This window comes from Scyliorhinus canicula, unplaced genomic scaffold (genome assembly GCF_902713615.1).
Source record: "Scyliorhinus canicula unplaced genomic scaffold, sScyCan1.1, whole genome shotgun sequence".
Taxonomy (NCBI): domain Eukaryota; kingdom Metazoa; phylum Chordata; class Chondrichthyes; order Carcharhiniformes; family Scyliorhinidae; genus Scyliorhinus; species Scyliorhinus canicula.
Genome location: NW_024055494.1, coordinates 45,704 through 57,304, shown reverse-complemented (window position 1 = coordinate 57,304; position 11,601 = coordinate 45,704).

Here is an 11,601-nt window from a genome sequence, read left to right as displayed (position 1 = left end):
GGAGCAGGTGAATGGCCTCTCCCCAGTGTGACTGCGTCGATGAGTTTCCAGCTTGGATGGGGAACTAAATTCTTTCCCACAGTCCGCACATTTCCACGGTTTCTCCTCAGTGTGACTGCATTTGTGGCTTGTGAGGCCTGATGATTGACTGAATCCTCGTCCACACACACAACACGTGTACGGTTTCTCCCCACTGTGAACAATGCTTTTTCCTTCCATGTTCAAAGTACATTGATATTCAGGATATGATAAATTGAGGACTCAGTCAGATCCTGATGTGATGCTTGGTTTGAGTTTCCGGACTTTGAAGCCTCCCCTTCGAACACCCTGTGAAAATGATTGAAAACAGAAAATAGGGAGTGAGAGAGAACCCACAAAAACACAAAGGCAGGTTGTGAAATTGAGCTGAATGAATCTGGTCATTTGTGGGGTCTACACTGGGAAAAAGTGACCATGAAAACTGCTGGATTGTTATAAAACCCAACTGGCCTCTTTGGGAGGAGAGAGAAAGAGGTGTAGAGGGATTTTGTATATCTGCGAGTCATATTAAAGAGAATAGATGGCAAAGCAAATTCGACCTTGAGCTTCATAAACAGTAATACTGATACCAAAACTATGCTTCTGGTGGCACGGTGATTAGCAATGCTGCCTCACAGCACCAGGGACCCGGGTTCAATTCCGTGGTGACTGTCTGTGTGGAGTTTGCACTTTCTCCCCGTGTCTCCGTGGGTTTCCACCCAGTGCTCAGGTTTCCTCCAACAAGAAGGGAAAGTTAGGTGGATTGGCCTTGATAAATTGCCCCTTAGTGTCCAGGGATGTGCTGGTTAGGTGGAGCTATGGGGTTACAGGGACAGCGTAAGGGTGTGGGCCGAGGCAGGGTGCCCTTTCAGAGAATCAGTGCAGACTTGATGGGCCGAATGGCTTCCTTCTGCACTGTAGGAATTCTATGGTTCTAATTCTATTCTATGAATCTTTATAAAGCTCTGGTCACCACTCTTCAGGAAGGATGTGAAGGTTGTTGAGAAGGTGCTGAGGAGATTTACCAGAATGGTTCCAGCAAAGGAGGTTGAGGGGAGATTTGATTCAGGTCCACAAGGTTCTGCCAAGTTTTGATCAGGTGGGCAAAGAAACTGTTTCCATTCACTGATCGTACAAGCACTAGGGACACAGATTTAAAGTTTTGGGTAAAACCTGGATTGAACTATACAAGATCCTGATGTGGAGAGGATGTTTCCTCTTGAGGGAGAATCGAGAACGAGGGTGTCACTGTTGCAAAATAAGAAGTCACCTATTTCGGATGGAGATGAGGATTTTTTATTCTCTTGAGGGCTATCAGACTTTGGAACTCACGTCCTTAAAAGGCAGTGGAAGCAGAGCCCTTGAATATTTTTAAGGCAGAGCTGGATAGATTCTTGATGAGCAAGGGGGTGAAAGGTCATCAGTGGTAGGCAGGAATATGGAGTTGAGGTTAGAATGAAATCAGCCGCAATCTTATTGAATGCTGTACAGTAAGAAGTCTTACAACACCAGGTTAATGTCCAACAGATTTGTTTCAAACCTATTGAATGCTGAGCAGGCTCGAGGGGCCGAGTGGCCTGTTCCTAGTTTGTATGTGAAAGGTACAGGAGATATGAGGTGATATGAGAAATATGTTTTTACACAGCGAGCGGCAATGACCTGAAACTTGCTGCCTATCAGGGAGTTTGAAAATAGACACAATGAATCATTTGATTTCAAAAGGAAATTGGATACACAGTTGAGGGAAATAAACCTGTGAGGATACAGGGAGCAGGAGAATGGCACACACTGGATTGTTCCAGAGAGCTAGCATGGATTCAATGGCCGAACGCCCTTCTCTGTGCCATCATGTCTCTGACTCTTTTGTGTAATCTAGTTTTGGAATTTAACCACGGAGGGTTCAGATATCACTCAGATAAATCTGTGCTACACTCCCTCCGAGGCCATTCTATCCTTCCTCAGGTTTGTTGCCCAGAACTGAACACAGTTCTCCAGGTTTGGTCTAACCAGGGTTTGTGAATCTCGGGGCTTTTCCAGTCACACAGAGACCTGAAATCTTCCCTCACAGACAGATCAGACAAACTTTTACCTTCCACACCCAGATGCTGCTGAAATTCAGGTTCTGATGAATCGAGTGACTGTGTCAGATCGCGATGTGACGTTTGGTTTGTGTTTCCCGTCTGTTAAACCTCCACTTCCAGTATCCTGCAAATTTACAGGAACCTCATTGTCAGTTTAGGATAGAAATTCACAACATTCTCTCCTCGCCAACTTTGATTAAATGTATTCCTGGAGGGTTGATCACATGACCTGCCCCATCCTCCAGCCATTAATCGGTCAACACATCCATCCTTGTGACACACTGCCTTCCTCAGCCAATTGGGAAGCAAAATGACTCATTACCTCACAGGACAGTGATTGACCGTCAGCCAAACGACCTTTATCCCATTTTCAATATTTTTATATACCCCCCACACTCCATCCCCCCCCACTCCATCCCCCCCACTCCCTCCACCCACCCCCCCACTCCCTCCACCCACCACCCCACTCCCTCCACCCACCCCCCCACTCCCTCCACCCACCCCCCACTCCCTCCACCCACCCTCCCCCCCACCCACATACACTCACCCCCTCCGCCCCCCCCACATACATTCACTCCCTCCCCCCCCACCCACCCACCCACCCACCCACATACACTCACTCCCTCCGTTCTCACTCTGCTGCATCGAAGATACACCTGAAGGTGCTAACACATACTGATGGACAGATCTGGTAAACCGCTGGCTTTAAAAGCAGACCAAGCAGGCCAGCAGCACGGTTCGATTCCCGTACCAGCCTCCCCGGACAGGCGCCGGAATGTGGCGACTAGGGGCTTTTCACAGTAACTTCATTGAAGCCTACTCGTGACAATAAGCGATTTTCATTTTCATTTTCATCTGCACAGCATTTCAAATTCTCAACGGAGAGATCTTAAGAACCTCAGGACAGGAATCGGCCATTCGGCCCATCAATCCTGCTCTTCTATTTAATAAGATCATGGCTGATCGGATTGTGACCCTAAACTTCATTTTCTTCCTGTCACCCACAACCTTTGACTGCCTTTTGGATCTAACTGAGCCTTGAATATATTTAATGAAGCAGCTTCCACTGCTGACTGGGAATTTCCTTCCTTGCCAGAGATCAGAGTCCTCATTGATTTTAGCCCCGCAGCTGCAAACCAGGGAGCTGGCAATGATGGTGAAGGGTTTGCGGACCCACAAAGTGTTTCCAAATCCTCCCACCCACCGCCTGACGCTGACTCCGCTTCTCCGGCTCCTTCCGCCGAAGGCCTCGACCCCGCGCATGCGCAATTATGTTCAGCCCTGGCAGCTGCACCACGCATGCTCCAGCTCCCTGGGAATGATTGACGGCGATTCGCGATCAACAGAAAGTGGGGGCGGGTCTGGAGGACCGAGTGGGAGAGGCTGGTCCTCCAGCCAATCAGAGACAATGAGGGGCGGGGCTGAGTTGTCTCGGGTCCGTGATCGGTTCCGGGGGGAGTTGACGGTGCTCCGGGAGGACAGATCTGCCAGGTTGGTGGAGAGGCATCAAAACATCCTTTTCAAGATGAAACCATGAGAAATAACTTCTCCGTCCCCATATTTGCACCGAACAGGGTCACAACTTCTCGTGATAGGCCTTAGTTGACGCCACCTTTCTGGTGGGGTGGAGATGCCGCCTCTGGGCTGGGGTGAGCCCAGGGAGAAGTCTCACAAAACCAGGGTAAAGCCCAACAAATTTATTGGAAATCACAAGCTTTCGGAGCGCTGCTCCTTCCTCAGGTGAAGTGGAGGCAGGTTCACAGGCACAGTAGAAATAGGCAGATAAATAATTGCCAGATAATTGCAGACTGGAATGTGAGTCTCTGTAGGAACAGTCTGAGTGGAGTGAGGGATAATCACAGGTAATCGAGGTGTGAATTGTCTCAAACCAGGACAGTGAGTAGGATTCTGTAAATCCGGGCAGTATGGTAGGGGTTACATGTAATGTGATAATTCCTATCACATTCAAATTCAAATTCCTAGGGGTGCACATCACCAAAGATCTGTCCTGGTCCACTCACGTCGACGCTATCACCAAAAAAGCACAACAGTGCCTATACTTCCTCAGGAAACTAAGGAAATTCAGCATGTCCACATTAACCCTTACCAACTTTTACAGATGCACTATAAGAAAGCATCCTATCGGGCTGCATCACAGCCTGGTATGGCAACTGCTCGGCCCAGAACCGCTAGGAACTTCAGAGAGTCGTGAATACTGCCCAGTCCATCACACAAACCTGCCTCCCATCCATTGACCCCCATCTACACCTCCCGCTGCCTGGGGAAAGCGGGCAGCATAATCAAAGATCCCTCCCATCCGGCTTACTCACTTTTCCAACTTTTTCCATCGGGCAGGAGATACAGAAGTATGAGAACACGCACGAACAGACTCAAAAACAGCTTCTTCCCCCAAAGTCACCAGACTCCTAAATGACCCTCTTATTGACTGACCTCATTAACACTACACCCTGTATGCTTCATCCGATACCAATGCTTATGTAGTTACATTGTATATCTTGTGTTGCCCTATTATGTATTCTCATGTATTTTCTTGAATTTTGTTTAATTCCCCTTTCTTCCATGTGCTGAATGATCTGTTGAGCTGCTTGCAGAAAAATACTTTTCACTGTACGTCGGTACATGTGACAATAAACAAATCCAATCCAATCCAATATGAACCCGAGATCCCGGTTCAGGCCGGCCTCACGCGAGCAGAGTTTGACGACCAGTTTCTGCTCGGCAATTCTGTGTTGTCGTGTGTCTTTTTAAAAATAAATTTAGAGAATCCAATTATTTTTCCCCAATTAAGGGGCAATTTAGTGTGGCCAATCCACCTAACCTGCACATCTTTGGGTTGTGGGGGTGAAACCCACACATACATGGGGAGAATGTGCAAACTCCACAAGGACAGTGACCCAGGGCCAGGATTTAAACCCGGGTCCTCAGCGCTGCAGTCCCAGTGCTAACCACTTATTATGCCGCCCTTGTTGTCGTGTATCTTGAAGGCCGCCTTGGAAAATGTTTACCCAAAGACTGGAGGCTCAATCTTTCTGGTGGGCAAGATGCAGCAAGGCGCATGTCCGGCCGCCATCTGTGTAAGGGGCAAAATTTTGAATGACTGGGAGGAGATTGTTCCCATTGTTCAGAATGGAGGCAGCCTGTCCATCAAACTGCATTAGCCTTTGATCTGGGGAATTTGACCCTCCATTTCCCTTGTTTGCAGGGACCCAGATGATAAGTAGAGAAGTAAAGGAAAATAAGTGAATTCTGCTCTCTGGATCTCTCTCCATCCTGGGATATCGTGCACCATGCCTCCAAAGATTTGTGGGTCTGTTCTTTACTCTGGGCCTGAATCCATCTCCATCTGCTTTACCCCTGCTCTCCCGAATCACCTTCCACCATTGTTCTCTGTCTTCAGTAATGAATGAGTTTAACATATTTTAAATATATTTAGCATGGTTCCATTGATCAGAAACTGAACTGGACTAGCCACATTAATACTGTGGCTACCAGGGCAGGTCAAAGGCCAGGAATCCTACGGCGAGTAACTCACCATCTGACTCGCCTCAAAGCCTGTCCATCATCTGTAAGGCACAAGTCAGGACTGTAATGGAATACTCTCCACTTGCCTGGATGAGTGCAGTTCTAACAACACTAAAGAAGCTCAACATCATCCAGGACAAAGCAGCCCCGCTTGATTGCCCCCCTTCCACAAACATTGAAACCCTCCACCACCGACTAACAGTGGCAGCCGTGTGTACCATCTACAAGATGCACTGCAGTAACTCACCAAGGTTCCTTAGACAACACAATCCAAACCCATGACCACTACCATCTAGAAGGACAAGAGCAGCAGACACCTGGGGACCCCACCACCTGGAGGCTTCCCTCCAAGTCACTCACCACCCTGAGCTGGGAATATATCGCCGCTCCTCCTGTCACTGGGGCAACATCCTGGAACTCCCTCCCTAACAGCACAGTGGATGTACCTACATGCCATTGACTGCAGTGGTTCAAGAAGGCAACTCAGTGCCACCTTCTGAAAGGTATCTAAGGATGGAGAATAAATGCTGGCCTAATCAGCATCCTGTAAATTAATTTTTTTTTAAAATGTTATTGTTACTTCCACCGACCATGTCTAAATGAGGTTTCCATCACTGCTCATCCCCCGACCATCTCACTGCACCTTTCAGAGTCAGGAACTGTTTTTCCTGTGGCGTAAAGCATTTTTCTTCCACTTCTGAGTTTATATTGACCATTTTTATTCTCTGGAGTTCATTCTGCACAAAGTGAAAATGTGAAATCTGTTTCCCTCCCCACAGATCCTGCTGAGTGTTTCCAGCATTTCCTCTTTTTATTTCAGCTTTCCAGCAACTGCAGTATTTTGATTTTTTTATTGCAAGAAATTAAAATGAAATGAAAATCGCTTATTGTCACGAGTAGGCTTCAATGAAGTTACTGTGAAAAGCCCCTAGTCGCCACATTCCGGCGCCTGTCCGGGGAGGCTGATACGGGAACCTCACCACAGAGTCACTCATGGAAACACAGGCAGACCAATTAAGATCCAGTTTTTAGCAGGGTGGGTCCAGAGGCAGAATCTGGTCCATGGCCTCCAGTGTAAGTCTTTTTGCATTGAATCATTGAGTGATTACAATACAGACAGGGGCAGGGGCCATTCGGCCTGTCTAGCCTGTGCTAGCTCTCTGCGAGAACAAATGAACTTTTTCCACTTCCCTCCCTCTAACTAACAAGAGAAAGACCAGAGCAGGGAGAAGATAAGAGAGAGAGAGAGAGTGTCAAGGGCAGAGAGGAGATTACACAGTGAGAGAGAGACAAGCACTGAGGTGGAAATAAACGGTCTTGGTTATGATGTGGTTGGAAACCCATATTTAGGTGAAAGATGACACTGAGATTGTGAACCGTCTGATTCAGACAGTTCCCAGGGAGAGGGATGGAGCCACTGGTGAGGGAGTGGAGTTTATAGCTGGGACTGAAGACAAGGCTTCAGTCTTGTCAATAATGAAATTGAGAGAGGAAATTTCTGCTTATCCAGTACTGGATATCTGATTAGTCAGGACGGTATGTTACCTGGAGGGGAAACACAAGATGACGATGTTCAATATGGAAGATTATTATTATTAATATATACCTGCTATCCCAGTCCTTTTGGGTGGTACATGTTGAGGGTTGGCAGACTTTTGTCGAGTTGTAGCTGTATAAACTTCATCCCCTTCAACCCTGCTGCTCCACATCGCTCTCTCTCTTTGTGTTTTTGTGGGTTCTCTCTCACTCCCTTTTTTCTGTTTTAAATCAGTTTGACAGGACATTGGAAAAGTAGCCAATAATCATCACCTGAATATCATCAGATTTTGAACATGGAAGAGAAAAGCACTGTTCACAGTGAGGAGAAACCGTTCACGTGTTCTGTGTGTGGACGAGGATTCAGACAATCATCTGACCTGTTAAAACATCAGCGCAGTCACACTGGGGAGAGACCGTTCACCTGCTCTCAGTGTGGGAAAGGATTCATTCAGTCATCCAACCTGCTGAGACACCAGCGGATTCACACTGATGAGAGACCTTTTAAATGCCCAGACTGCGGGAAGAGCTATAAAAGTTCTGGGGATCTGAAGTCCCATCAACGTGTTCACACTGACGAGAAACCGTTCAGATGCTCTCACTGTGGGACTGGGTTCAGGCGATCATTTAACCTCACTCAACACCAGCGAGTTCACACCGGGGAGAGACCATTCACCTGCTCTAACTGTATGAAAGGATTTATTACCCCATCCCAACTGCGGACACACCAACGCATTCACACTGGGGAGAAGCCATTCACTTGCTCCAAGTGTGGGAAGGGGTTCACTTGTGCATCAGCTATGCTGGTTCACCAGCGAATTCACACCAGAGAGAAGCCATTCACCTGCCCTCATTGTGGGAAAGGATTCACTCAGTCATCCAATCTGTTGAGACACCAGCGGATTCACAATGGGGAGACACCGTTAAATGCCTGGACTGTGGGAAGTACTGTCGAAGCTCCTGGGAACTGAAGTCACGTCAACGTATTCACACTGATGAAGGACCATTCAGCTGCTCTCCCATTGGGACTGGGTTTAAACGATCATCTGACCTCACTGTACATCAGGGCACTCACATAGAACATACAGTGCAGAAGGAGGCCATTCGGCCCATTGAGTCTGCACCGACCCACTTAAGCCCTCACTTCCACCCTATCCCTGTAACCCAATAACCCCTTCTAACCTTTTATTTTGGTCACTAAGGGCAATTTAACATGGCCAATCCACCTAACCTGCACTTCTTTGGACTGACCTTACTGTACATCAGGGCACTCACATAGAACATACAGTGCAGAAGGAGGCCATTCGGCCCATTGAGTCTGCACCGACCCACTTAAGCCCTCACTTCCACCCTATCCCTGTAACCCAATAACCCCTTCTAACCTTTTATTTTGGTCACTAAGAGCAATTTAACATGGCCAATCCACCTAACCTGCACTTCTTTGGACTGACCTTACTGTACATCAGGGCACTTGCACTGAGAGAGGCCATTCACCTGCTGTGAGTGTGGGAAGGGATTCACTTGTTCATCACATTTACTGACACACCAGAAGGTTCACACTGATGAGACCTTTTAAATGTCCAGATTGTGGGAATTGTTAACACTGCAATGAAGTTACTGTGAAAAGCCCCTGGTCGCTACATTCCAGCACCTGGTCGGGTATAATGAGGGAGAATTCAGACTGTCCAAAGTACGTAATGGGACTTGTGGGAGGAAACCGGAACACCCGGAGGAAACCCACGCAGACACGGGGAGAACATGCAGACTCCGCACAGACAGACAGTAGGTTTAGGCATTCATCTGACCTCACTGTACATCACAGTCACGCTGCCGAGAGTCCATTCACCTGCTCTGAATGTGGGAAAGGATTCAGTATCGCATCCTGCCTTCAGACACCAGTGAATTCAGACTGGGCAGAGGCCATTCACCTGCTCTGAATGTTGGAAGAGATTTAGTCAGTCATCCCAACTGCTGATACATCGGTGCATTCACACTGGGGAGAGGCCGTTCTCTTGCTCTGAGTGTGGGAAGGGATTTATTCAGTCATTCCAATTGTGGATACACCAGCAAGTTCACACTGGGGAGAAACCATTCAGTTGTTCTGTGCGTGGAAAACAATTCACTCATTCATCCTACCTGCTGATCCACCAGCGACTTCACACTGGGGAGAGGCCATTCACCTGTTCCAAGTGTAGGATGGGATTTGCTCACTTGTCCAACCTGGTGAGACATCAGGCAGTTCACACTGATGAGTGACCTATTAAATGCCCAGACTGCGGAAGTGCTGTACACTTTCCGAGGAACTTTATCTCCCATTGACGTGTTCACGGATGTGAGTGAGTTCAGGTGCTCTCACTGTGGGACTGGATTCAGGCAAACATCTCACCTCAAATTCACCATTGCACTCACTCTGGGAAGAGGCCATCTCATTCTCCGAGTGTGGGAGTAGAGTCAATTAGACATACACCCTTCTGAGACAGCAGTGTATTCATACTGGGGAGAGGCCAACCATCTGCTCTGTGTGTGTGTGTGGAGGGATTTACTCAGTCACACGATCTGCTGTTGGACAGTCATTCACTTGCCCTGCGTGTGTGTGTGTGTGTGTAGGGATTCACTGTCACACAGTCTGCTGTTCGACAGTCATTCACTTGCCCTGCGTGTGTGTGTGTGTGTGTGTAGGGATTCACTGTCACACAGTCTGCTGTTTGACAGTCATTCACTTGCCCTGTGTGTGTGTGTAGGGATTCACTCAGTCACACAGTCTGCTGTTCGACAGTCATTCACTTTCTCCATGTATGGAAATGTTTCAACTTACCTGATGAAAGTTCACACTGGGCTGAGACTGTTCACCTGCTCTGAGTGGGAAGCGACTCACTCAGCCGTTTAAACCTTTAACTCATCAATAAGTTCACACTGCACAGAGGGTGTGTGTGTGCTGCCTGGAAAGCTTCTGATAATCAATTTCATATTGATCAGAGATCCTGGATTTCATTTCAAATTGTTACAGTGTTGCTCCCCAAAAACTAAATATACCATGTGTTTTTACCGAATTATCCATATCACTTAATACGAGCTCGGAAACTAAGAAATAATGAGACATTTGTTCAATGTTTTTATTTCTATCACCTAACCTATTCCAGACAGAGACCATGAGATTACTGGATACTGACGGGAGGTCTCATGAGAAAGATCTGTGAGCACGTTATTCTAATCTGATCAATCTGCTCAAAGGTAGACCTGGTCAGGAACACCGAGATTTTGTATTGATCCTTCTTGACTTTAGTAATGTATTCTTAACTTGTCAACACACTCTGGTTATTTATTTATCAAAGTGGAACACATGAACACATTAATTCACCTGGTAAATGATGTCATGCTCTTTAGTCAGTCTGTGTGATATGGTCACCACGTTTCTCATGTTTTGTAACTGAATATCTCCTCTCTTTCTTAAAAACTTCAGAATGTCTTTGTATTTAGTCCATCTCCTGACCCTCTGGCTCAGTGTCGAGAACATACATTGTCTGTCCTTACAGATTATTTATCTCTTCATGTGTAATCTTAGCCTCAGTCTGACCTCTGAGAATCTGTTTCTATTGTAGGTCCTTAGTTTTAATGTGTGTAAGTGACATTACTGTTGAATAATGTTTATTAAAGTTATTCAGATATTCTCTGCGTTGCCTCACTCTGTCTACATTCCCCATCACGAGAATCAATAAGGTTCTTACTTTTGTAGCCTTAGAGTTTTCTCTTGCTCAGTGCAAACATTTCTATTATATTCTTTCTCCTTGCAACTTGTTTACTTGAATTTCTGTAACACTGGGGCCTTTACACACACTTCCCCGAGGGGAACTCCGGAATTTTCTATATGTAAACTGTGGTCGCCGAAACCCGAGTGCAGCTCGCCCTCAACCTGTGCTCCGACATGGCGCTGCTCGTTAAATCTTCCCGCACCTACGTGAAAGAGGCAGGAGACGCAGACGTGACTGAGCAGTGCAAGCTGAAATCTTTCCTCGCCCGGCTCCTGAGGGAATGAAGGGGCCCGTGCTCCTCTTTTCCCTCCAAGCTCTCAATAGATGGCAGTGCAGGTGGCAATTTACTGCTGACATGGAGGTGACTACAGCCAACCTCAACATTAACGGCAGCTGGGACACACTCCACAGGTTCCAGAACTTCTCGGTCCTCTGTGACGGGAAGTATGCGGCGTACTTCCTGCAGGAAACCAACACCGCTCTGGGAGACAAAGCCACGTGGCTCCTGGAGTGGGGGGGGGGGGGGGGGGCGGTCTACATAAGTCACCTATCCTCACGTTTAGGTGGGTTGGCTATCTTGTTGGTCCCACATTTTCAGACGGAGATCTTGAGGGTCAAGGAGCCAGTGCCAGGTCGGTTGCTGCACCTGACGGTCCGCGAGGGGGGTGAGGTAC